At 39.6% G+C, this 24,532-nt stretch overlaps 1 protein-coding gene across 3 annotated transcripts in view; it reads left to right on the top strand.

The window, feature by feature from the left end:
• The window catches only part of AGBL4 (AGBL carboxypeptidase 4), a 1,546,465-nt gene that overhangs the window by 1,090,854 nt on the left and 431,079 nt on the right, over positions 1-24,532 (top strand). The gene's annotated exons all lie outside the window — the stretch shown is intronic.

Genomic DNA, 24,532 nt, shown 5'->3' on the forward strand with positions numbered 1-24,532 from the left:
GTAATTGGGATCAGTCACCCCAGCCAATACAGCAACATGATTCTTTGCCTGTTAGCTCAGTAGCATAAGGAACTCTGTATGACCAGTGGTAGCCTTAGCTTCTACTTCAATGGAGCCATTATTGTGTTCCCTTAGGAAATAAAACTTCCTAATCCAGAAGACCCCAAAGTTGTGGGTATGAGAAACAAAACTTCTGTAAATGGGTTTTCAGGTGTAATATGAGAGGAGGCAATCTCATTTCCACCCTTGAGTCTCAGATGCCTATGTTCTCACTGTGTGAGAAACAGCGTCATATGTTAATCACTGTTCCAAAGCATACATTATCTCTTGTCAGAGAACACCCCAAACTTTCAGTTTCCCAACTGAAACTGGAACTGAGACTTTATTAGATCATCTCATAAATCTATGAGGCCAACTGCTTCTTGGAAATGAGGCATATATTAAAACAAATAAATATATTTTTAGACACCATTTTTTTATTTTACAGAGGAAGAAGCAGAGGAACAGAAAGGTTAATAAACAGTCTACAGTCACAGAGCTTATAACTGGCACAGCCAAAATTAAAATCTAGAGTTCTGGCTTACAGAATCGTACTCAGTAACCATGCATTGTTAGCCTTCTTTATGCTTCCTATATACTATCCATGTCTGTTCATTCATCACTCATTCAAATATGTTTATTGAGCATCTACTATGTGCCAGGCACACTAGGGACAGTATTGGTTTAGGGACACTGTAGAAAACACTGCAGAAAAAAATCTCTGGGTTCATAGGGATACTTTCTAGTGGGGAGACAATAAAAATATTAATAAGTGAAATATGTGCAAGGTTTGTGATACATGCTGAAGAAAGGAAAAAGGTAGGGAGGGTGATATAAAATCTGGAAAGAGTGTTGCAACTTTAGGTGGGATGGTCCTTAGAAGGTCTAAAAAAGTAGGGGATATTGGAGTTAAGACTAAAGGTTGAGGAGGAATGAGCCCTTTGTTTCTCTGGGGGAAGAGCATTCCAGGCAGAGAGAATGGCAAGTGCAAAGGTCCAGAGGTAGATGCATGCTTGACATATTCTAGGAACTGCAAGGATAAGACCAATAAATATTATATGCATGAGCCTATCACTGCTATGTCTTTGCAGCAAAATGAGTATGTTTGTCAGAATGAATGCTGTGTAGGATACCATAGGTAAATAAGACATTCTATTAATATAACCCATGGATGATGGTGCTAGAAGAAGCATTAGTATAGAAAAAGCAGATTCAAATCCATAATAAATGCGCTTTCCAGTGAGGACAAATCACTGCCCCTTCATTATAGAAGGAGTATACTATAATCATTCTGCCACCAAGTGACTGGCTGGGCAATGGTACTATATCAGAGAATCAATATTGGTCTCTGCTACTGGCAGATTTGATATTCAGGAAAAGTCCGAGTTGTGTAGCCTGCTGCCATGGCCTCTTTGTATGTAGATCCATCAAGCCAGAACTTGGAAGGCTAGATAAGGAGACTAACTGACATCCAAGGAATACATTATTTTATCTACATGATATTTGGGAACCCCCTCTACAGTGGGTACTCTTTAGTTAGATTTACGTAAAATATAAAACATTCACACTCTTCCCATCCCAATAATTCCATTGTCAAATGTCTTGCTCACATCTCCCTGATAACGATATTCCAATCTTCTTCATTCAAGTTTCTGATCATCTAGCAAAACCATTAGGCTGTTAATAAGAAGACATGTACTTCTGGCCATCTCTCTGTTCAAACAAAGCGGACAACCAAATGTTCTGCTTGAAGTTCTGAGCACTGGAAAGATTCCCCATTACTATTATCTTTCAGGGATACCTCTGATTTGGGGACTATAAAACAATAGCAATCCGCTTCTGATTGATACCAGCATGCCATGCAGATTTTTTATTCTTCAATCGGTTCCACAGAATTTCCTTTGAAGTCATAGTGTGAACTGAAGGAAAAGAAACAGTGCTGCAGGAAGAAATGCTCTAGGAATCCAACTTACCTGTTCATGCAACTTACTTGCATCTTCATATCTATTAGAACCTTGTATGCCACTATATCACTTACACCATTTTCACTTGTTGGTGGATAGTAGGCTCAATCTTATGGCTTCCTGGGAGTCAGATTATACTTGGTTCGTGAGCAGCAATTCAGGCCACGTAATCAGTTGATGTACCAGACTCAGATGTTTCATCTTTATCGGGGTTTACAACACAAGTAGCAGCTGTTTCTCAAGATAGTTGAGATGGTTTCTCTTACCTATAGGAATCTTCTGTGTGGTTTTCCTACTGGAGCTTGCCATAGGCTTCACAGAGCATCCCTATTGACCACAGTAATTTTGGGTCTCTTGAGTCATAAGGTCCAAACCAGAGCAACATTCATTGTAGTCTGGACCTACTGCACAGTCTTCTCTTTCTGTGGGCTCCACCAAAAACTGGTAACATTACAGATTATTCAATAAAAGAACAACACAGTCAAATATGGTGCATGTTTCCTTCAAAATCCAGAAAGGCCCACCTGTCATTGTGCTTCTTTAGTACAAAATATAGCAACTTATTTTTTTCACTTTGGAGGGGATATTCCAATATGCCCCAGACCCCTAGACATTTTTAAATTTCACTGAAATGATAGGCTTCTGGACTTCTAAGAGATTTACCTCTCACTTTCTCACATTCTGTGTCTCTTAAAGCATTTATGGCACTTGCAACTTCCTCCTTATAATATTGTAGCTGTCAACATAGTATACCATTGGGATGATCTGTGGGAGTCAAGATAATCCAGAGCTCAGCAGACTAGATTATGATAAAAAAGCAAGAGAATTGAAATAGCCCTACAAAAATATAGGGAAGGTATGCTATGGTCCCTGACAGGTAGAATCTGTTTCCTGTGGTCTTTGAAAACTGATAAAGAGAAAAGTATTTGCCAGATCAATAGCTTATACAAGGTGCCAGAAATAGGAATTGTTTGATATTTAGCCAATAAATTTATCCAAAATAACAACTGTAATTAGAGTTACCACCTATTTAAATTTATAGTATTTTGTAGTCATTCTCCAAGATTCATCCAATTACTTCACTCACCAAACAGGTAAGTCAAATGGGGAAGTAATAAGAATGTCTATAGACTCAATTAGACTTTGGTTCATAAATTTCTCCTCTATCAAGCTTTTATAAAAATAAAGTTTATGGGAATCTAACTAGACTTTGTGGATAAAATATAGGATGTGGCATTTCTCATCACTGTGTTCATATCTCCTCCTCAGGTCTATAACAGGAGGCTAAGTTGTACACTTCTACCAGTGTGGCAGCCAGCAGAGTACTTCTCATGCAAGAACTGTAATTGACTGAGGGTCCCAGCTGCTGTGCTGAAATCCACTGCTACATTTGCACAGAGGAAACAGATTCCATAGGCTGCCCCCACAAAAAGCTCAGCTCAGTTGGGATATTAAGGCTGTCCTATTCCTGGGGTAATGGGGGACTCTTCTGACAGGCAAACTTGGCTCAAGCTCTCTCTGTTGGCCTTGTCTATCTTTCCTTAGAACTGCACTGCAGTCTAAGACACTTCTACCTAAACTTTCGTCCTTCTTTCCCTTTATCCTTCCCTCAAGGTCATACCCTTGAGTACCTACATCGTATCTGACTGCAATCCCAGCCTCTCACAGTTCCCTCCTCATTTTCTCTCACAGCCATTTCCCAAAGTAAATTTATTACACATATAGGCTGTTTGATGTCAGATTTTCAGAGCACCTGAACTAACACATCCAGTCTGTGATGTACTGAGATGGGATCTTCTCTAACCTATACTACTTTGTTCTCTGTAGCACATTAAATAAACAAACAAGCACACAAAACCCCAACGCTACTATCTCTAATAACCCTGTTACCACGTCTTGTTTGTCATGCTTCACTACATTGTTTTACAAGTGTAGATGACAGTTCCTAGGATGCAGCATACCATAAGCAGTGCCCTTGATGTTTTCTGAAAGTTGAAGTGATCGAATAAATGCAGTAAGGTATGTCTAGGGGGAGAAAGGTTTGAGCAGGGATTGAAGATAGAAGTACTTCGGCTGCCTCAAATAGCAATCCTTATGAAATAGAGGAAAGGATGCCAGTTTGCTGCCAGTTATAGCTCTTGAGTCCCGTAGATAGTGGTCAAAGGATGAATTGGGGTTTTTTCCCACCTTCTTTCAGTGGAAAGCCCTGTTCTATTTCTTGAGACAAAGCATAAGTAGGCCACTAACTGTTTTCTTTAGCCCAGCTCTGGCAGTACTAGAGTTCATAGAAGTAACTCCCAGTTTCTAGCAATAGATTGTCATTCTAATTGTGGATATTGTAAATTATTATTATTTCTTTGCCTTTCCTGTATGTTTCATTAGGAAGTTGGAAGAGGCTGCAGTAGAGCAATTCACCCTAAAATGTGATATGTACACAGTTAATTGGCCAGGAAATAGATCCAAGTATATTATAGAGATAACTTTATTTTTCATGCCTTAATTCAAATAGATGGCTTGGCATTTTAAAATTATAGCCATGAATAGTTGTGGGACTACCACCACAACAACTTAGTGAAAATCTAGATTTCACTTAGTGAAATTTATATCAATTAAAAAAGAAAAAGAATTTGCTTGAGGGCATCCCTAGCATTATACTGTAACCTTTATTCTGTTTACGTATTTCCTGACACACACACACTTGCACACACTACACACTACGGACTAGAGATAGAATTAGGTGCTCATGTGAATGTTTTAAATTTGACGAATTTGGGCCAGTTGCTTGATCTATATGAGCCTGGTAATACCTACATCAAATGGTATATTTTAGGGTTACATGGAATAAGAGTCTTCTAATTGTTCCTGTTGCAGCCCTTACTGCGTAAAAAAACGGTGGGTGCCACCTTCAAATTAGTTATCTTTTCTTTCCAATCTAGAATGTATTTTTTATCCCCAATGCTTTGGTTTCAAAAATAATATCTGCCAAAAAATGAACAATTCTTTCTAACCCCTGTCTTATACTGATCACTGATCTTGGTCACAGACTGAGCCTCTTAAACTTGGCTTCAGACTGAGCCCTGACCCATAGGCTAACTTCAGGCCAACAATGTCTTTTAAGACAGAGGTTCAAAGTAGAGATATATGAATCAGATTCTAGCTACGCTGTAAGAAAGTCACCTACCTCAGGCAAATTATTTAACCTTTCTTCACCTATAAAATGGGATAACGATGCCTACCCCACAGGATTGAGAATGAAATGAGGGACTGCCTTTAAAGGATACTAGTCAGTGTCTAGAATAGAGCAGGCATACAAAAAATAAGCTAAAAATAAGACACAACTGAATCCTTATTCTGTCCATGGACTGAGACCTAAACTGGGATCATGTCTGAGTCCTCATCCTCCTGACTATTTCACACTTCATATTATTTCGTGATATTACTTATAATTACCATATGAGAAGATACGGATGGACTAAGTCCATATCCCCCAACTTGACCATCTCCCTTCAGCTTCCCTACCTCTGTTGCACTCAGTCCAGCTTTCCATAATGAAAGCAACTAGGCATGGGGACTTTTCATGAAAAAAGCACCTCGGTACAAAGTGAGGTAAGTTTAGAGCTAGAAAGGTGCTTAGAGACTGTTTATTTTAAAATGAGGAAACTAGTATCCAAGAAGGGGAATTACTGACCCATAGTCACGCAGGACAAATGCACAAACACAAGCCTTGATCATTCTCTCAATGCAGAGATCTTGCCCAGCATCGTCAGAGGCCTGCATAGATGGAGAAACACCAGGCAGAGAAGAGTGCTACCCCTGCCTTTTAGGTTCCTAGAGATTGGGCGCACTGCCCCAGCCTATTCAAAGGAGGCAAGTCTTTGTATACTGGTGTCAGTGCATGGGGTTCACAAGCCAAACAAACTGCCCACTAGCCACATACACTTTTTTTGAGGTTTATGTACAGTAAAATGCACTGAATTTAAGCATTTGATTCCATGGGCATTGATAATGTGTACATCTTTGTAACCATCCCTAGCAAGGTTTAGAATATTTTTATCACCTCAGAAAGTTCTTCTGTCTATTCACTCTCTGCCCCTCCATAGGCAGCCACTTTTGATTCCATTGCTGCATATTAGTTTTGTCTGTTCTTGAACTTTATATAAATACTTCATATAAATATAAATGGAGTCAAAGGGTATGAACTCTTTTATATCTGACTTAAGTCAACCATCCGTATTATTGAATGTATCAACAGTTTTTTCTGTTTTTTTCCCCTCAATACTATTTCATCATGTGTATATATCACAGAAGAGTGGTCCCCAACCTTTTTGGCACCAGGGACTGTTTTTGTGGAAGAGAATTTTTCCACTGGGGGTGGAGGGGGAGATGGTTTCAGGATAAAACTGCTCCACCTCAGATCATCAGGCATTAGATTCTCATAACGAGCACACAACCCAGATCCCTCACTTGTGCAGTTCACAATAGGGTTCTCACTCCTATGAGAATCTAATGCTGCCGCTGATCTGACAAGAGGCAGAACTCAAGCAGTAATTCTCAGTCGTTGCCCACTGCTCACCTCCTGCTGTGTTGCCTGGTTCCTTACAGGCCACAGCCCAGTACCTGGCCAAGGCTGGAGGTTTGGGGACCCTTGCCATAGAATACACAATAGAGGTTACACCCCAAATCTACTGTCTACTGAGTGACCTTGGGTAAGTCATCTAACCATTTTAAGCTTCAGTTTCCTCATCTATAAAATGGGAATGATATAGTGTGCCTCTCAGAGTTAGATATACACCATCCCTGAGACATAGTAGGTGCTCAGTACAGGCAGTTGTAATCATAGAACCTCTGTACACTTGTTATTCTGGAGGTTACTGTGTCCAACCTCTGTATTTTTTCAGATGAGGACAGAGAGACCCAAGGCCTTTCTGCCGGAAGTAGCACTCACAGCCTCTTGATGCTCTGCGCTGTGCTTGTTCCACTTACCCCACATATGTGTCACGGAAAGGCCTTGTTAGGCTGCTCCAAATAGTATGCAACTGAAAAGTGCTTTTTTTCTGAGGACTGTCAAAATACTTTCCTGATGAGAACCTAAATAAATAGTTTTCTGAAACCTTTCGGATTTTTTAATAAGTCAAAATACACTTTTCTGACAGCATAATTGCTTTTCATAGTGGGGCCTTAAATCTGCACTGTAAAAGAATAATGCAACAGTAGATCATTTGTGAAAACTTAATGAAAATGGAGTTAGGGAACCTCAGAGTCACTAGACCTTGAAATTCACTTTCAGAAACTAATTTGCAGTAAATGCATGAGAAACATATTTAGACATGATAAACTTCCAGGCTGGTGCTGGGCAGGTGTGGAAGTTTATCTTGATTAACTCCTTTGTTTTAATTAATGCCAAAGAGCAAAGTGTGGGGATCTGGAATTTTGTCAGCAGGAGCCATTTTGAAAGGAACCATCAGGCATTTCTATGTTCTGAATCAACTCGGCAGGGCTGCAGTGCTGTGAAGGATTTTTGTGAGGCTTTCCAAGGCACATTTGCTTCTCTCCTTTCTGGTGCTGACCTCATTAATAACAGCAATTAAGTCTACTGCTTATTTAGAGACAGTTCACCACAATGGATAAGTGAACAGGATATGGAGTCACACTACCTGGCTCAAATCCTAACTCTGTCATTTTCAATCTGTAGGATCTTGGGCAAGTAATTTAACCTTCCTGTGCCTCAGTTTTCCTATCTATAAAATTGGGAAAATAAGAATCCTCAAAGAGTTGTCTCAAAGATTAAATTAATTAATACAAGTACTATGCTTAGAATCTGCCTAGCACATGTGTTTGATGAGTGTTAGCTGTTGTTAGTTTGTCAATTATCATGTGCTGGAAATGAGTGAAACAACCCTACATGCATCTTTTAATTGAACCATTATAATAATCCTATAGGGTAGATACTATTTCAACAATCCTATAGGGTAGACTGGCTCTTGATGCTGAAGGAGAGTGCTTGTCTAGTTATCATTCTGGCTAATGATGAAATCTATTACATTTATATGTTTGGGGCACCTCATGTCCCAACAAAGGAAGGGTATATTTTCCTAAGAATTTAGGAAACAAGGAAAGAAGGAAGGAAGGGGGAGAGAGGGAAAAAGGGAGGGAGGGTGAAGGACTAATACTAACAGTGGAACACTTTACTCTTTTCCAAGCTATTTCATGGATATCTATTCATTTAATCTTTGCAAATCTCTGTGGGACAAATAGAAATATTTTTATCTGTACTGTAAAGTTGAAGAAATTGAGGATTTCATAGCTATATTTTTGCAACAAGATTTAAGAGGAATAAAGTAGCCAATTAAATGGCAGGGAGAACTGTGGAATAGCCTTTGAAGAAGGAGACTGCAAAGAGTGCATTTCAGACAAATAGAGGGCATTGAGGAAGAGAACAGGCAGAGGAATAACGTGAGCAAAGGCCCAGAGAGCTGGCCATGTATAATGTAACTGGGAAATAAGGAGTGTCCGCCGTGTATTATGGTATTAGCCAACGTGAATTAGGTGCCTTATACAGACCAAACATATGGAAAGTTCCTAATTTAATGAAAGAGAGAGTTTGAAAAGAATTAGAGAAAATGCTGGAAGAAAAGAGGGAGGGAGGGAGGGAGGGAGAAAGAGACCACAGTTGTGGCTGGTGTTTATTTAATTTTATGCTTCAAGATTCTATATTTTCTGGAAAACCAACAAGACACATGTTTGAATTTAGCTTTTTAAATTGCAAAGTTAAATACATGTTATTTTGGATTTCTAGTCCAAACATTTGCTTGGTATTTTCTACATATATTCTGTGCTCCAATTGGAGCACATCAAAGTCCTGGTTTCTCTTGATGCTGGGCAGGCTTTCTGCTGAATGCCGTCTGGTTTTCTTAAAATGCCATCAGGAAGATGGTGTTGCAAGCTTGTAAAAAACAATGCAATTGACTTGGACTGGAAGAAGGTGGTAGAAAATTTGGGAGGCTAAAAAAGAGGCAGCATATCTAGGTCCCAGGTCCATCTCTGCCATGGACCCACTGTGTGGCCTTAGGTAAGTCCTTCCCCTCTAGGACTCAGCTTCTCTATTTATAGAATGAACAGTTTAGACATTTGAGGAGTTAAGTAAAATGGGAGAGAGACAGTTAAGTAATGATATTCAAATATGTCTTGATTCCAACCACTTCTCATCTCCTCCATCATTACCACCGACTTAAGCCCCAATCATCTTCAGTCTGTTTAGATGCCCCTCTCCTAACAAATCCCTCATTTATGTCCCCACTCCCCTCTGCAGTCTATGCCCTACACAGAAACCAGATTGCTCCTTTTAAAATGAGAGTCCTATAATTTCATTTTTCTGTTCTTAATCCTTCAGTGGCTTAGCATTCACCTAGAATGAAGTCCAGAACTTTTACCATATTGCTCAAGAGGCCACATGTGATCTGGCTCCTAAGTTGCTCTCTTTGTTTATTGCCTACTATTCTTCTGTTTCCTCACTCTGCTCTAGCACTTCAGTTTTCTTGTTATTCCTTAGGATACTAACCCTAGTTCCTAGGGATAGTTCCTGCTATCTCTAGAAACATTTGTTTTTTCCTTAGGGTAGTTCCTGTTGTCTCTGACAGGGAGATTTCTGATCCCAGATTTTCACATTTTACTCTCCCTTCATTTAGGTCCCTCAAAGGATAAAACAAAGACCATCAAGACAAACAAGAAAACAAACAAAAAGAAACCCCCAAAACAAAACAAATAACAAAAGCACAACAAAGTCGAGTCAGTTAACTTGCCAAAGAAGAAAGTTTCCCTAATTATAAATTAGTAACTCTGAGATGAGTGGCTGTGTTTCTTCACATCTGAGATTCTAGAGCATACAGAACAACACCTTACCTGTAACAAGTTAATCAACACGCTTAGGCTTTGTTCTTCAGCTGAACCTGACTGCTTTCTGTTCTATGCTTATGCCATACTATTTCACCATTGTACATCATATTCCTTCTTCTGTCTATCCTGCCTTTCTACCCATTTCCTACTGGAAAATGCTCACTCATCCATCACAATTGAACTTTAAAAAGGGCATCTCCTCCAGGAAGCGTTCTTTTGGCACCTCTATGCTAAATTTGTTATTCAGCTTCTGTTACTTTTGAATCTCTGTACGAAGTACATCCTCTAGCAGAGTGCTTATCATGCAATCTTGCAATCATGCAGTGGTGTGATTGTTCAGCTTTCTGCTCTACTAAATTAGATGTCCCTTGTCTTGACACCAGGGAATTATGAAATAATCACTGTTACATTTTTAATGCTTGACATATTAACATACAGTAAATATTCATTGATTTGAGTTTTTGAGTTAAGTGTAGAATGAATGAATAAACAAATGAGTGAATGATGAATGAAGGTGATGGGGGCAGCAGAATTATGATGATAGTGACAGTGGTAAGTACTCACAGGTCTTGGTGACTTCTCATTTCCAGATTGGAGAGTGAAAACAGGCAAGAATGCCTTGACCATATGAAATCAATCAAGGGAATTAAGGACCATGAAGTATAAGGAAACACAGTGGATTTTGGAAATAGTGCTCAGTGAGTTTTCTACCATTACATTCTAATTATTAGAAAACTCTGCCAATGAAGTAGTGTGTGTGTGTCTTTGTGTATGTGTGTGTGTGTGTGTCTGTGTGTGTGTTTAAAAAAAAATTTAAACCAAACACTACAATATGGCTCCCTTTTTGAGACCCACCCTTTTGTTTGGACTTGACAAAATAAGCCTTAGGGTTCTGACAAGGAGAGGACCCTCCCATTTACCCACCATGTGACCTGAATTGGACTCCGTTGTAAACAGCAAATTATAGTTTTGGTAAAATTTTTCTGCCTGGTGTATAGCAGGATAACAAAATGCATGCTGTTGTGTAAGATGCCTTTAAACATTCAGCATCCAGGGATGAGTAATGATTACATTCCTCTTCTATTCCTGGCTGACTCCTGGTAGGAAAAAAAAAGTCTCTTGCAGGCTTTGCCCAATGTCACTTATTACTGCCATTATAAATTGAAAACATTTTTCTGCCATAAAATTCCCCATGATGAATTGTACCATAGGCATTAGAGTTTTTTCATCATTTTCTTCTTGATGAGCTGGCAAAATAAAGAGAATAAAACGGGTATATTCTTTTCTTTTGGAGAAATCCAATCTCTGCAAATGACCCCCTTAAGACTCTCACTGACTGTTTGTATGGATTCTGATCTTAAAAAATCACCCAACTTGGGGGCTTGGGTGTGTGTATTATCATGCAGTTAGTTTATTATTGAGCAATAGTCTGTCTGAAAGTGATTTTGAGGATGACTTCATTAGCAGAACTACATAAGGCTCCCCTTAAGTGATTTGAACAAGGAAATTGAAAGGGAATTTAAGACTTTTGTTTAAAACAGTGCTATCTTGGGCCCCTTTTTCAATGCATCACGCCTTGTTACCTGAACAGAGACATACATTTGATTGCCCACATTCTTTCTTCTTTTTGAGCTAGTTCCACATCTGGATTAGAAGAAAGCATGGGTTGATGTCCATTCTCAATACTAAGTATCAGGGACTGTACAAGGTGTGCTTCTTGTATCAAAACCTTATAACAATTCTGTAAGAAAAATACTATGCTCATTTTACAGATAAGAAAAATGAGGGTGAGAGCATTTGAGTAACTTGTCTGAGATGAAAACAGCTAGTTAAAAGTGAAGCGAGAATTCTACCTCAAATCTGTTTTCTCCTAAAAGCTGTGTTCTTTCTTTTACAGTGCATGCCTCACAAATATAATACAATGGAATGAGCCAAGAGATCGCAACTAATAGGAAAAATTTTAAATCGTTAAGTAATTATTCTGTCAGACTTAAGTCTGACACGACAGGCTGGGTATTTGTAGGCTCCCCTACTTATATTTGCCTGCTTATATTTGTGAGTATAGCAGGCAAATATAAGTTGTCTTTACCCCAAGACCCACAATGAAAGATGCAGAAGGCCTCTGCCAACACTGCCTATGTCCATGGACTGCATCAGCTTCACACAGTAGAGCACTACTCCAGCTTAGTTATACAACTCAAATTGTCAGGAACTGTGTGGCACCTTAACAAAGACCAGGAGCAAAAGTTGCTACCTATGGGTGGCCCAAAAATCCAGCTGAAACTGCTGCTACCACTGTGGTGAAATTCATCATTACAACCTCTTTCCCCTTGACTCCTCCGCTCCTTCCTGGGATAAAAACCACATCAGACAAATCACCGTTATTCAAACGTACTTTAATTTTAATTACAGGTCTCTGAGTCCTTTTTGTGTTTTTCCTTTTCTTGAAATAGTGCCCATCTTTTTAACATTTCAAGCTTATCCACATCCCTCTATGTCTGGCTTAAATGCTACTTCCTTTATGAAGCCTCCTCTGTTCCCCTATCCAAAGAATGGAGTTGCTCTAACTCCAGCCCCATAATGTCTGACTTTTCCTAAATGTTCTCTTATCTTTGCAATCCTGTATCCCTGCTTTCCTAGTACAGAATGTCTTTCTGTCTGCCTTTCATCTCTACCTGTTTATATCTTAGAACCTGAGAACCTCAAAGCTGAAAGAGCTCTTAGAGGTCATAAATTTTGGAAAGATGGAAAGATAAAATTTGGAAAGATGGAAAAAGTAAGTACCAAGGAAGGAAAGCAACAGGCAGCTAACAGAAAACTGAGGATCTTGGGAGGTAGTGTGATATAGTGGAAAGACAACAACTTTTGAGTCAACAACTTGGGTTCAAACCCTGGCTTTACCATCAACAAACTGTTTGATTTTTTTTCATCCTCTCTGAGCATCAGTTGCCTTAGTGTTTAAATCTTTTTGAAAAAAGATACCTGTTCTAAAAAGAGCTATCTTGTTGTGAGTTTCATATCAAACAAAATGCCTATTTTGGTGCCAGGAAAATGGCAGGTGCTCCATTTGTGATTGTATGTATGTATGTATTTATTTATTTATTTTCACTTTGGAGAGGCAATGTGATATAGAGGAAAGAGACACATAATAATAAAATGGCTTTTGGGAGTAGATAAACTCTGCACTTTCTACTTATATGACCTTGGATAAGTCACTGAACTTCTATAAAAGAGAAGGAATTCATATCTATGTATAAAAAACGTGAAGATGAGCAAAGATTTACATAAAGTACTTGATGTCTGGTACATATTAAGAATTCAAAAAGGGCCCTTTATATCATTGGCATTATATCTCTATCCATGATCTCATGTAATGCTCATAGTAATCCCGTGGGATTCAAAGAGTAGTAAATATTATGCCTGTTTGTTAAAGGTATAACTATGATTATGAGCTGGCAACCACACTTTGAAAATTCTAAACCTTACAGGAGCAATTATAGCACACAGATTTAGATAAACCAAGGAGTGGATATTGCTCGGAGATCAGGCACATGAGTAGGCCTCCATCATCTAGGAGAATCAGGTGGCAGAACTGACTCATGTATGGCAGTAGGATCAGTTGGAACTTAACATTTGGTCCTAAGACATGGGTCCCAGGTATGAAGTCTTTCTTGTCCAATCCCTCCCAGATAGAACTGTCACTCTTTTGCTTGTAGCATGTCCTACACCTACCCTGATTCCATCACAGGACCTGTGTCTTGCCTATTCTTTAATCTGATACAACTTCTGCGGTTTTGATTGTGAATTTTTGTGATTCATATCTGGAGACTTGTTTGCTACTGTATGCTCAGCATTTAAATATATTTTGTTGACTGATTGTTACCTTACACAGAGCCTTGCACATAGTAAATACCCAGTGAGTGTTTGGTGAATGATTGAATGAATGAATCCAGTGAAATTATATATAGGAAATGACTTTGTAAACTGTAAAATGCTATTTGTAAGAGTGTTTCTATCAACAATAATCATTACTAAGTCAGCTAATAAGCTCCTTTTGACCGTAATCTGTTGCTCAAGCCTCAATAGTTAGGCATTCAGGTCACAAAATGGCCACTTGATGAGCCACAGAGGCACAAGGGATGCTGTGAGGTCATTTATTTCCCCTTTTCTGAAAAGCTCTGGTAAGGTTCCATCTTTCATACCACATTCAGGAACCCCTGTGGGAGTTCCTCAGGAACATCATACAGAATACTGGGCCTGCCTGGAAGCCATTATCCTGTGAGAGATGACAGGTCTGGAAATTAAAAAAAAAAAAAAAAAGATGAATTCTACACATTTTAAGTTGTCATTGACGCTGCTGCCTTAATGAATTAATTAGCTGTGTTTTGAAGCTTATATTGGCAGCGAGGCTGCTCAGCTGATCATAGGCTTCCATGGGCATTCAAGGAGTGCTATGGTTTGAATATCCCCTCCAAAACTCATGTCGAAATTTAAGTGCCATTGTGACAGTATTAAGAGATGGGACCTTTAAGAGTTGATTAGGTCATGCACAGATTAAGGCTGCCCTCATGAATGGATTAAGGCTGTTGTCAGGAGAGTAGGTTAGTTATTTTGGGAATGTGGCTTCCTTTTTGTCTTTTGTCTTGCTTCTGCCTTCTACCATGGGTTTACCCTCACCAGACACTGGCACCATGCTCTTGGACTTCCTAGCCTCCAGAACCATGAGCTTCTGTTCTTAGAAAATTACCCAGTCTGTGGTATTCTGTGATAGCAGCAGAAAATGGTTTAAGACAAACACGTAGAGGTAATAATAATAATAGTAAAAATAATATTGATAGCCTACTACATGGCAGATAGTGTTTTAAACATCTTAGTGGATTATTTTATCTTCACCACAGCTTCATAAGGTACATATTGTTATTATCTCCACTTTACAAGAGGAAACAGTAACAGAATCAAGACTCAACCCAGGATGCTTAACTCTGGAGTCTGTGAGCTGAATCAATAATCATATTCTCAATATAGAATTGAAGAAATGGATGTTCTGATGTTAAATGGTTTACTCATAAGTTACTGAACCAGCTTAAATGTAAGTCTGCCACACTCAAGTCTGTGCCCCTCCAGTCCTGCCAAGTGCAGGCCTATGCACAGAACTAGCAATTTATGCATAGGTAGGTAGCAAGGCCTGAATAATCCAGGTCTTATACAACTTCTGGGAGCATGGCAGGACCCCAGGTCCCAAAGAACTGTGTGCTAGCTGAGACCTACAAGAACAATGCAGAGTCCTAATTGCTCTAGTTACATGAACAGAAACACAATGACCAACAATAGGCTAACTTGGTATTGATTCCCCTGTGTCCCTGTGAGTCATAGCATAAGTGCTCTTTACATTCTGCTTCCCCTCCCCAATGCCAGCTCTTCCATTTTCCAATTAATTAAGAAAAGGAGTAGGAAAATGTGCAAGTATTGAGTGATTATTACTAGAAAGCATTTCTAGCACGTAATTTCTTGTGATCTTCTAAACAACCCTGTGAAATAGGTAGTATTGTTACTCCTATTTTAAAGAAATTTAAGTTAAAAGAAGTAATGTGCCAAAATCACATGGCTAATAAGTATCTGGGTTGTGATTTTCATCCAGGTCTAAGTACTTCGTAACATTCAACAAATACCTGTTGGATGGATGATGGATGGATGGATGGATGGATGGATGGATGGATGGATGGATGGATGGATGAATGGGATCTTTCAGGTGAACCAGGTTGCTTTCAGGGTGGTCTAAGTCTGTGGTTCTATACATTGACTGCACGTGGGAATCCTTACAGAGCCTCTAAAAAATACTGATTGCCTCCCTTCTCATCCATTGAATCAGAATCCATACCCAGGGATTGGTATTTGTTTCCAGAATTGAGGATTACTGGTTTTGAAAGGACTGGACTTTCCTCCTTGTGGTCCTGGATGTGAAGAGCTTGTAAGAGACTGTCAGGTGGCTCCTGATCTTAGGTGAAGTAGGCTGTAGGGCAGAGACCCAGGCCTCCTTAGCCTCTGGAAAAGGTTTGTACTGTTCTAACTGCTGTTGTCCTGGCCTCTTTTGTCAGCCTGGTGGAAATGCAGCTTGTTTCCTTGCCTTGCTCTGTGTCACTTACTGGCTGCCTAGTCCTGGGCTTCCCAGTGTGAATTCCTTTCCTCTTGCTGATGGCAGCACCGCACAGTGATGCCAGGAGCCTCCTGGGATGGCTCCCTTGGTTGCTCTTTTCTCAACCTTCCCGCTTCCTAGAATCCCCAGCCTTGAGCTTACTGTGACCCTGTAGTCCACTTCTGCGCCAACACACAGTTTTCCCTTGCTGTTCTTTCTCTCAGGGAGTGTAACAGTCTTTCTGCATTTCTACTTCTTGGTCTTCTTTGACAAAGAAGCATATTGTGAAAATCAAGTGCTTGGGTCAAGGAGAAAGTATTGATTCAGCTAACAGTGCTGATGCTCCAAGTGAGTCAGAAGGTGAGAGAGATAAAAATGACTGGCATTTCAGGAGCCAGCTGCCACTTCCATGATTTATGCTCAGGAAATGAATAGCCCAGAATATTTCCTGTTTTCCAATTTTTGTGGTGTCTTGGGGCTGTCATTTTACTACCAATTCCTCTTACTCTGCAGTTCCTCCATGTTCCTGCAGTGCTCTAGGCATCCCTCCACAGCTGTACATACACACATACACACATACACACATACACACACATACACACACACACACACACACCCCACATTGGGATCTGCCCAAGGGCAGACAACAGTGGTATGTTGTACTGTCTCTGTCCTCATATCCCAGATTAGGGTCCTAGTATAGAGCTGGTGTCAATGAGTGTGCTAGGTGAGGCCTTAGCTACAAGAACAATGAAGGGTCCTAATTGCAGAGTGTGTATCATAGATAGTTGAACAGTAAAGTATTTCATTAAATGTTTTCACAACTATTATTTTATATATGACCCATAGCAATTTGAGAAAATAGTATTCAGAAATTCATATTCACATTTGATAAAGGAAGCAGCTAATGGGTTTGAGCCTGCATCTACTAACTCTATAGCGGAATATATTTCATGACAGAGTATTCTATATTCTATGTCAATACTTCCCATGATGAAGTAATAAAACCAGAAGCTTTTAACACAATTGACCATTCATACTTTCAAACTGCACTCTTTTTTGGCTTTAAGAAACCACTTTTAATTCTCTTTCCAGGTCTCCTTTTGCTGGTTTCCTTTCATTCCCTTGATCTCAAGATTTTGAAATACACCAGAGCTTGTTCTTTGGTCTCTTCTTAGTCACTATTACATCCTTGATGATTTCATCCACTCTCATGGCTTAAAATACCATATGTTAGCTGATGACTCCTAAATTTATTGTCTCTACTTAGACCTCTTTCCTGAACTCCAGAATCATACATCCAGTTGTTCACTCAATATCTTGGCTTAGATAAGCATATGAAGGACAGCTTGTCCAAAAGCAAACATAATTTCTAATCCCCCAAACCACTTCCCCAAAGTCTCCCCCATTTGTGTAAATGGCAACGCTAATAATTTTGAAATCATCTTTTATTCCTCTCGCTCTTTTCCAATAGCCTTTCCACCAGTATCTTATTGGTTCTGTGATCAATATATACCCATATTCCTTTTTTTATTTTATTTTATTTTATTTTATTATTATTACACTTTAAGTTTTAGGGTACATGTGCACAATGTGCAGGTTAGTTACATATGTATACATGTGCCATGCTGGTGTGCTGCACCCATTAACTCGTCATTTAGCATTAGGTGTATCTCCTAATGCTATCCCTCCCCCCTCCCCCCACCCCACAACAGTCCCCAGAGTGTGATGTTCCCCTTCCTGTGTCCATGTGTTCTCATTGTTCAATTCCCACCTATGAGTGAGAACATGCAGTGTTTGGTTTTTTGTCCTTGCGGTAGTTTACTGAGAATGATGATTTCCGATTTCATCCATGTCCCTACAAACGACATGAACTCATCATTTTTTATGGCTGCATAGTATTCCATGGTGTATATGTGCCACATTTTCTTAATCCAGTCTATCATTGTTGGACATTTGGGTTGGTTCCAAGTTTTGCTATTGTGAATAGTGCCGCAATAAACATACGTGTGCATGTGTCTTTATAGCAGCATGATTTATAGTCCTTTGGGATTATATACCCATATTCCTAATCACTCTCATCACTTAATCTTTACCTCCTTGTCCCAAACCATCATTATATGCGTCCTGTACTCTTGAGATAGCCTACTAACTGGTGGCCCTGATTCTGCTGTTGCTTCCTTCTCCTGCTCTTCCTCATGTACACTCACTATGATTTATTTTACACCTGAAAGCCAGAATGATTCTTCTGAAATGAAAGTCAGATTGTGACAGTTCTCTGCTAAGAATCCCTCAGTGGCTTCTCATCTCACTCATCCAAACAAACAAACAACACGAAAGTCTTCTTACTGTGGCATACAAGGCCCTACGTGATCTGTTTCTTACCTCCTACCTCATTGATCTATTCTTCACCTCCCTCTCACTTGATTACTCTGCTGTAGCCACACTGGCCTCTTTGCTGCTCCATGCACTCACCAAGCATATTCTTGCTTCAAAATGTTCATAATCACTGGTCTCTACCCCGAATATTCTTTCCAGGTATTCTCATGGCTCACCTCTTCTCTTCATGTCTCTGCTCAAAGATTCCTTCTCTCCCTTTATGTCCCTGCTGAAAGGTTACCTTATCACTAGTGCTTTCCCTGACCATCCTATCTAAGATCCTTTAGGGGCTTGACCCCTTTAGCATTTCATCTCTCTTACTCTGCCTTGTGGTCCTTTGTGTCCTTTGTGTCAATTTTTTTCATTGATATATTCTTCTATTAAAGCATAAACTCCTGGAGAGCTATGACATTCATTACTATATTTCTAGTGCCCCAAACAATGCCCAGCACATAGTAGGTTCTCAAATAATTGCTGGATTAATTATTAAATAACAAGTATTTATTGAGCATCTACTAGTATAAAAACTACCATCTTTGAACATCACCTATGATTCAGGGAGTTTGTGAAGTACTTCGCATATTTTATATTTGTTCATCAGGAAAGCCATGAAAAGTAGGTATTATAATCTCTAATTTATGCCTAAGGATATTTGAGCTCAGAAGAGAAAAATGGCTTAAGATTATATAGGAAAATAGTTGGAAATTTAGCAATATAATCCATGTCTTATTATTCCTGTGCTCTTCCTACACTATCCAGATGCCTCCCTCACAAAATGGTATTGATTTAAAAATCACTTGTGGAATACTTCTATTCTCCAGGCCCTGAGTGTGATGCTAAAGGCTAAGATTCATGGGCAGAAATCCCTGCCCTCAAGGAGTCTATAGCCTAATAGGAGAGGCAAACATATGAACAGATGAGTAAAATACAGATGGTTGGCTAATGAGAATGAGAGAATGACATAGAACTAAGTGCAAAATAAAAACGTGGGTCCTCTTGTTAAAAAATTGTTAAGAACTCCAAGATGGCAACAGCAGAGCATTGAACCAAGCATAAAGCATGGGGCTCTGTGTTCATGAAGCTAGACCTAGGTAGGGGGTCAGAGAACACTCCCAAGGGGGAAATATGAGGAGTGGTCTAAGCTTAGGGCACCCTGCCCAGATAACACTGCCAGCCCTGGCCAGTCCCAGGTACTAAGAAATCCTAGAAAATTTCAAGAAAGGCACTCCGAAACTCAGGACTCCTGATGTGGGAGACCAAGACCAGGACTTCCCTTGCTGTAAAGACTGTAATGCTAGTGATTCAGGGGCCAGGTTTCTTCCATACTGAGGCTCTAATATGTAATAGGTTTTTATTGGGCAGCCCTAAACGTAGTATACATCACTTCTACTCATATTCCATTGGCTGTAACTCATTCAGATGGTCTGACGGTTATAGGGACTGGATAATGTAGTCCCTTCTTAAGCAGATACTTCTCAGTGACAGCTCTATACTATGGTGGCAGAAGAGAGAATAAGAACATTTGTTGAAAAGTTAGCCTCTCTGAAGTGGAATTGAGGAGCAGAAAGGCGTTCACAGGGAAAGGAGCAGCATGAGCAAAAATCCTTAAGCTAGAAACATCATGGCATGTGCAGGGAACTAAAGACAGGTGTTAATGGCACATGAAGAATGAGGAAGAAAGTGGCAAAAAACAAGCCTGCAGAGGCCGGGTGCGGTGGCTCACACCTGTAATCCCAGCACTTTGGGAGGCCGAGGCAGGCGGATCACGAGGTCAGCAGATCAAGACCATCCTGGCTAATGCAGTGAAACCCCGTCTCTACTAAAAAAAAATACAAAAAAAAAACCCACAAAAAAACAAAAAAAAACAAGCCTGCAGAAGTCATTAGGGGTCAGACTGTGGACTGTTATGCCAAGGAGCCTGAAGTTTATCCTGAGGAAAAATGTAGAGTTTTGACCAGAGAAGAGTGATTCGGTCAGAGTTGTGTTTTGGAAAGATCTCTGGCTGTGATAAATTGATTGATGATTAATTGATTGATTGGTCATCATTTCCAGGGCAGCTATTGGAATCAGGGAGCCCTTCAGTTAGGAAATCACTGAAGTCAATTTTGGTATGAGATGCTGTATCAGCCAGAGCTAATTCAGAACATAGGAAGTACTCTTGGTATTTTAAGTACATTGTTTTTCAGGGGCTGGGGAGTGAAAGAGAAGCAGCTGTGGGACAGCCTTGTGGATAACGCACAGAAACAAGTGTTAGTGAAGACCTGGAGAGATGGGAAATCATCTGTTATTGGTGAGAGGAGTATAAATAAATTGGCACAATCACTTTGTAAAGTAATGTAGCATGATCTAGTAGAGCCAAAGATGCTTAAATCTTACTAGCCACCTATTCCATTTCTAGAGAATGTCACACATGTACAGTAGACAGATTTTTTTAGTCACAGCATTATTTGCAATAACAAAATTTGTAAACCTTATGATCATAGATACATTTGGTCAGATCATGCACATCGCATTACTATACCAAAGTTGAATACATGAACTAGAGCTATAAATATCAACACAGCTAAGTTCTAAAAGCATACTGTAAAAGGAAAAAAGTATACTTTAGGTTGACAAGTACAATATGATGCCACTTACATACGGTTTGAAAGTGTGGATGTTTTATTTTCGTTATAGGTACATATATATGTAATAATAGCAAAAAATGTATGGGAATGATGATAAAACACAAATTTTCAGGGCAGTGTTTACTCCTGTTATATAAAAGAAGGGTTGGGTTAAAACATGGGATTTTAAACCCATATTTGTAGTGTTTTGTTTCTTTAAAAAATATTATGTATATGGAAAAATGTTAGGAATTCATTGACTAGTATGCCATTCATTATGTTAGTCTATTTTTAGATATATTCGAAATATTTAAAAATTAAATATTTACAAATTTAGATAAGTAAATTTACTTCCTCTATAAAGCATCAAACCCAAGCAAAACATGGTGTGTGTCCTGCCATTGGCCCTTTGGGAATATTGTTATTGTCTCACACTGTTGAACTTATCACACTGATGATTATTTTTTGTTTCCTATCTGCCTGCTATTCTAGTCAGCAAGTTCTTTGAGGAAAAGGGCCATATTTTCCTTTCTATGGCTGCAGCCCCTAATCAGAGCCTAAACCAGAGTTAGTTGAGTAAGTATTAGTAAATGTTTTTTGAATGACTGAATGAATCTCTCAATCTACTTTCCTAGGAATGATTACAAACTTCTTTCTTCCTTTTCTCTGATTCTATTTGTAACCTCTGAGTCTCCCTTCCCCAGTCTCTCTTCCACTTTCCTGTAAGCAATTGTAGTTGTGTTTTTAATTGGGAAAAATTTTAAAGAAAGGTATGAGGTTCTTTTAAATATTTCTATAAGAAAATGGCTCTTGTGATGGAAAGCCATTGACTGGTTGTAATGTAACTTTTAAAATATAGTGCTTATCTGAAGCAAAGCAATTTTGTCTGTTGCTATTAGCACTGGAGTTTTGAATACATTAAGATTTATGGCTTCTGTCTTTCCAGGAAAGGGAGTTGAAGTACTTGAGATTGAAGTAAACAGTTGGCATGGCTATGTACTGGACAGATGCCACTGAGGGCCAAGAAATTCAATGTGTAGGGTCATCCCACACTAAATCCAAAGCAGTTCTACATTGGCCATGTTTTGGGTTTTATAAGTAATCCAAGGAAGTTTGTTATCAGCAGAAAGACAAGAGCAAGAAAAGGCCTTGGAAAAGAAGGAAAATCTAGGCAAATACAACAGGGCCTAATGCCCAAGGCAAGCCTTTTTTGCTCCCTATTGCAGCAAGCAAGGAAAGGCCAGATCCAATTAGAGCCAGGGTCAGGGCAGACAGCCACTGTGAAGGCTCAGTCTATCAAGGTAATAATAATAGTTAATGATTAATGACTCCCAGCTACTGTTTACTGAATACTCTGTATTTTCCACTTGGTTTGCTGGACATTTTACACCTGTGTTATACCATATTCCTCACAGTATTCTCTTTGTTTCATTGGTGGAGATTCAGACTTAGGAGGCTAAAACTTTTTCCCAGGGTCATCCAGCCATGGGCAAATCCGAAATTTAAATCTGGGACTGCCTAGCTTCTTTCAATTATACCAAGGTAAACAAACTAGAGGCCCAGGGGCCAGGCACAGTGGCTCATGCCTGTAATCCCAGTGCTTTTGGAGGCCCAGGTGGGAGGATCACTTGAGGCTAGGAGTTTGAGGCTGTAGCGAGCTATGATTGCACCACTGCACTGCAGCCTTGGTAACAGAGTGAGACCCTGTCTCTAAAACAATGACAACAACAACAATAAAAACAAAAATGGCATACAAAGTTTTCAAATAAGAGATAGCCTGTGATAAAGAGCTAACACAAGGAAAGGAGGAAATCCTTCATTGGGTGCCAGGCCTCAGCCTTCATATTCATCAGCCCATCTGTCTTCTACTCCGCGAGTGAAGTCAACAAACACATAAAGGAAGGATTTCAGTCTAAAGCTCAACTGCAGCATTACCCATAAGGGTGACCACTTATCAAAAATATTATAACTGTGGTTAAAAATGTCTGCATCACCTTGATATCCCTCCCAACTCAGATGCTTTTCATCTAGGACCAGGGCAAGGGTGAGCCATGGAGGAGGACAGTTATTCTGCTCCCATAGCTCTGAGAAGCTTGGAAGAAGGGGAAGGATGTGCACTAAGCTTGAAGCATGTGTATAGCAATGTCTACAGACAAGAAGTGCAGCACAGGGAAATACAGGCCCAATTCTGAATCTTCTCATCCCTCTTAATAGCTTTGCGCCCCTGTGCACACAACTTAATCATGCTGAGCCCTATTTTCCTTATTTTTAAAATGAAGGTAATCATAGCAGATATCACTTACCGAATGCTATATATACATTATCTGATATAATTCTCACTGATCTCTTGAGGTCAGTGCTGTCTTTATCCTCTAAAATTCCTTTACCTTCCAGATCTGTAGTGTACTAATTTCCAGGACAACAATGCTTTATTCCTGTCTGGAAATAATGTGATTGGAGAAGGGGAGGGAAGAAATGGGGCAAGGAAAGGTAGTCATATAGAAACAAAGCTGTGGGATCAGAGGGACACTGAGGCACAGCTCAAGTTTACATCATACTCATAGAAGTTTATGCCTCTGTTATGTTCCCCACAATTTTAGAGCAATGGCTTAGAAACAAAATCCATATGTTATAACCACACTAATAATAATAACCTCATGCTTTTATTTAGCACTTTTCTACATAGTATCTCATTTGATCTTAACAATCTTTAAGGCAAAATGGAAGAACACAAAATGTTGCTCTGTGCTCTTGGGCAGGTCACTTTCCGCTCTCTGTGACTCTGCACAGTGCCTGACATAATAAAGACTGAATAGCATTCAACAAGTGTTTAATGTAATAACCTAAAACTCACAGAGATGCCATTGGAATCAATTTTGATAATGTGCAAGAGAGTGCCTTGTATACATCTCACCTATAAATTAGAGCATCAAAATGGCTTTCATCTATGATGTGGTTTATTTCTGGGAGAGTCTTATCTGGGATGAGGGAACCTGACATATGGAACAGTTTTGGTAAGTTCTTGACTGGTTTTCAAGTATTCCAGGATTCAGAGCTGGTCTTTGGTCCCAAAGGGCAAAAGAAGTGGCAAGAAGAGGGAATCGAAGTGCAAATCAGGAAACTGAGGCATACATCCTGTTATGAGATGGAATACAGATAGAGAAGGAAGGGTGTGGCCTAGCAGGCACTACTTGTCTGAAGCCCCCTATGCACTCTGCTCAGGGCAGCTGGAACAATTGTACTACTCATCATTTGTGTGCTGAAGACCCTTGGTCTGTCTTTCTGTGTTTCTTCTCCCAATCTTTTGTGATAGATGAACTTAGCTCATTTAATCAGGCTACTTTACCTCTAAGCTAGGCTGGATTTAGGCAAATGCCAAGCACGTTGTTCCTGCTCTGAGCCAAGTCCCAGTTAGCAGCCCGTCTCTTTGGAAGGTGTCTATAGCACAGGCTAAATTTATGATTCCTCTCTGGGAGTCTTAAATAGTACATGGTGGCCTTTTCTTCTACCCATACAGC

This window comes from Pongo abelii, chromosome 1, assembly GCF_028885655.2.
Source record: "Pongo abelii isolate AG06213 chromosome 1, NHGRI_mPonAbe1-v2.0_pri, whole genome shotgun sequence".
Taxonomy (NCBI): Eukaryota; Metazoa; Chordata; class Mammalia; order Primates; family Hominidae; genus Pongo; species Pongo abelii.